Source organism: Nothobranchius furzeri, chromosome 17, assembly GCF_043380555.1.
Source record: "Nothobranchius furzeri strain GRZ-AD chromosome 17, NfurGRZ-RIMD1, whole genome shotgun sequence".
Classification (NCBI taxonomy): Eukaryota; Metazoa; Chordata; class Actinopteri; order Cyprinodontiformes; family Nothobranchiidae; genus Nothobranchius; species Nothobranchius furzeri.
Genome location: NC_091757.1, coordinates 20366215 through 20370623, shown reverse-complemented (window position 1 = coordinate 20370623; position 4409 = coordinate 20366215).

Below are 4409 nucleotides of genomic sequence, written 5' to 3'. Positions count from 1 at the left end.
TGTATCCTCCACCTCCCTCTACTCCCCACTCGTCCAGATCTGGGCTGACATCAGAAAACGTTTAAAAAGTTTGTCTAGAGTGTGTGTGGTGTGTCGCACAGGGGACCTGGACTCGGATTGATCTCTCCATAACTATAAGTAACTATTCCTTATGAAGTGTGACTTCTGAATAAACAATCTCTCATGCACCAGCCCTGAAACGTGTCTTTCCTTTTCTTTTCTGCGTTATTTATCTGGAAATGTTCTGCTTTATGTGCCTTTAAACCATCAGGTTAGACGGGAAATGCAGAAGTTCAGTGGAAATGTTTGTTTTCATTCTCAGTCATTATAGTGTCGTGTCAGAAATGTTTTCTTCAAGCATGAGTGGGTTTTCCTTAGTACTAAGGTTACTTCACACGAAACAAAAACATGTTAATACTGGCAGCTGTGGTTGCCAGGAATATACTGTGAAAAAAAAGTATAATCTGTAAATGAAAATACGGTATACTGGTTTTGTAATCCTAAATTTTACAGTAGACAATGTATTTTTTACCGAATCATGCTAGGAAAAACAACTAATATATTTGTCAATTATACAGTAATTTAATGTAAAAAAAAGGCAACTTTACATAGCTTTTTACAGATTTCTACAGTTAAAAAAAGTTATATTAATATTTACATTGATTTGTTGATAATTTAACAGTAATAGGATAAACCTTATTATGGCAAATAACTGTAAAAATAAAAATATGGTAAACCTTATTAAAACCTTTGACAGTAAAAAACATGGTGAAACTGTACAAGAAGTTACAGCATTTTATTTTGACTTAATACATTTTACGATAAATTTCTGGCAACCACAGCTGCCGGTGTTTTACCGGACATTTGACAGTACAATGAGAAAATAACAAATTTTACTTTACATTTAACATTTACAACCATTAAATATAGAAAAATATAAAGATGCTCAAATAAGTTAGTGAAAATTACTGATAAACAATGAGAAAAATTGACAGCATTTGAAAACAAAATAAACATATTTGTTCGATTCCTACCCACAGCATAGATCTTGAGAATACAACATGTGTTCATATATTATGGCTGGTAATCTGGTTACTTCACACGAAACAAAAACATGTAAGGGTAACTATGTCTCCCTTGTCTCTCCGTGTCACTGTAAAAAAAACTGTCAAGTTTACAGTAAAATACCGGCAGCTGTGGTTGCCAGGAATATACCGTGAAAAAAATGTGTAATCTGTAAACAAAAACACAGTATACTGGTTTTGTAATCCTAAATATTACAGTAGACAATATATTTATTTTTATTTATTTATTTCCTCCCCCTCCGTGTCCTGTCTGGCTGTGAAGCAAATAGAATTGATGTCTGGTGACAAGCCTTACAGATTTACTTGTTTATGTAAGGTTTCTCTATAGGAGCGTCCAATAGAGAGTGTGAGAGGCCACAGATCTGCCCCCTAAAGGTGTGCAGGAGACGGAGGGAGCTCCAAGTCCCAGAGATTCAGGAGTTGCCCCAGAGCACAGGAACTCCAGGGAGACTGCGACCAGAAAAGCCCCCGCTCCCCTCGAGAGGCACAGAGGATCGCTCCGGGGGGCCACAACCAGCAGCCGGCAGAGTCCTGGGAGATATTGGCGGCAAGCCCACAGGCCCTCCCGCAGCCTCCCACCCCCTAGCCGGCCGAGCCCAGGACCCAATGACCCGGGACGCAGGGGCGACCACCCCCGCTGGGGACCCAGCAGAGTCCAGGGACCCAGACCCCACCAGGCAGCCACCGGAATTGGTCAGGCAGATGCAGACCCCACCAGGCAGCCACCGGGATTGGTCAGGCAGATGCCAAAAATCTTAAACTCCCTGACCCGGGAGCCACAACCCAGGCAGACCAAGGCACCGCACTCCACACCAGGTGTGGCAGGGGGAGGGGAGATGAAGATCTATATCATCAAAAGAAGTCCCAGGAGAAGGGAGGAGTCAAAGGCCCCTTCTGACATATACAGTCATACACAAACACAGTCACACACTCCCTCGCTCATGCTCACACTTACACATACAACCAAAGACTTAAAAAGATGCACGCCGAACACTCACTCATGCTCCCCATACACACCCTATTCACAGCCCTCAGTGTCTAAGTGCAGTTTAAAATTGGAAGTGGGCACCGGCACTTGGGATGAGGCTGAGAAATCCCCCTGCCAAATACCATTGGATGTGCTCACTCCCAAGGCCCTAAGTGTGTGTTTGCATGGAATGTCATTGGTGGAAGTGTTTATGGTGCAGATAAATTTGGGGGGCAGGTTGCCCCAGGAATGCGGAAATGGGGTCCATACCCGCATTCCCTGACTTGTCCACCCCCCAAGGTCCAATGTGCATGTTTGTGTGCTGATGTGAGGGAGCAGGAGGAGAGAAATATGTGGGGATGGGGAGGAATGGCTGGTTGGGCTTAGCCCTCCACGGAGCCAGCTCCCCCAGTGGCCTCAATAGGCACCTCTGTTGTCAAAATGCCACCCAGAGCATGGAGACCCCAGCCCATCCCGCCAGGGCCCAAAGCAGCAGCATCACAGAGCCTCACGGAGTCCAAGGGCACCAACCCAGCCCCACCCCAGCAGAATATCTACGCCCATCCCGGCATTTGCACAACTTCCGAACTATAAAAGACATAGGACATCCATGTAAGGTTGGGTCCTCCCCCTCCTGGACTTCCCCCTCCCCTGTGATGGGACAGCAGAGGAGCCAAGGTCTACCCGGGGCCCCTGAACCCGAATCAGGCACTGCTGCATGTTCCTGCCTTCTCCCCGGTAGCATACATGTCAGGACCCGACCCCCAAGGCCCCGCCCAGATCCCCCCACGGGGCTGGCCACCCCCACACCCAGAGCCCCCAGGCCCCCACCCAGACCTGCCCAGGGGCAATGCAGCCACCGCCAAGACCTCCAAGGGGCCCCACTCATAACCACCAGTAGTCCACCCCCCGAGGCAACCCAAGCACCTCCACAGGGGGGCAATGGCCCTCCAGTCCCAGACACCCCCAGTGAACCCACAGTCTCCTTATACTTAGCAGGGAGGATTAGTTGTCACCTCTCATTTGCCTGTCAGTACATTAATTCATTTTGAAGTGCAGTTTGTTCCATTCCTGCAACATCTTTCTTGTTGTTTTACTCACTGTGTTTCGGACATCATTTGTTAAAACTGTCATTTTCTCCCAGTCTTATGATTTCACTGACAGTTTTATCTTCCCTTTGTGCTTCAGCAAGCTCATCCTGGTCCCTGTGGGAACAAAGGACTGTGGTTCTTGAGCTGCACTTGCGGCAAGAGCTAGGGCAGCAGCCAATGCAACATCACTTTCTTTAGTTGCTCTAGCTCCATTCCAGGTTTCTTGAATCACTGCAGGTGATAGCGCTTTAGTGCACTCGTCTACATACTTGTTGATGTCAAGCAGCAGGCAAGACAGTGTGTCAGCGTCAACATTGGCCCTGCCAGATAATACTGAGGATTTAAGACTGGCTCAAACACCATGATCATGTTTTGTCTAAATGCTCCTGCTCAGACCCGGCGTCAAGGCTGGGCCTGGGCGGACCCGGCCCACCCATTTGCCGATCTGGCCCGCCCAGGACAGATTACAACACCTCATGCAAATGTATTGGCTCAAGATGACCAACAGAGGGTGCTCTAGGTTACTAATTGACAGTTTTAGATACAGTAGAAGAAGACGCTTTGGTACAGTAGCTTGCTAAAATGGATATCAGAGCTTGGTTTAGCAAACAGAAAAACAATGCTAGCACAAGCAGGGATGACGCATCATCAAAAAGGCCAGTGCAGCCAGAAGTTGCAGCTACAAGCGCTTCTGTTCCTCCTCTCTCCGTGCCTCCAGCACAGTCTCAGCAGGCAATTGCGCCACCGAGAGGCAGCAGCACCAACATAAATCACTGTTCAGATGACCTCGGGGTGGATAAGCCTAATCAGGTGCGCCTGGAAAATTATCCAGTTCGACTTTTCTCTGGGAAAAAACGCAGTTTTTCTTCATCATGGTACCAAAATAGAACATAGTTGGAGTATTAAGTGAAAACAGATGCAGCATACTGTTTCCCCTGCAGACAGTTTAGTTCTTATTCCTCATCAAACTCTTTGTTACCATTTTGAATTCAGGGGTGGCTGTCTGCTGTCCTTTTGATTCAAATGTTTTAAAACGCATATTAAAGTTGAAACTTTGAACCATCTTAAATACAGGGTTGTCTGTTCTCTTTTTAGAAAGAAAACACTCTAGATTTTCTAAATCTTGTTTAGAAGACCTAGGATACACTTCTTACCAGCTGGTGGAAGTAACGCACCAAGTCAATGTTTACCCAGAAGAAGAAGCACGCAGCCAAGAGTATAGCATGCTAACCTGATGCTAACTAGTATTCGTGATGTAAACGTTAT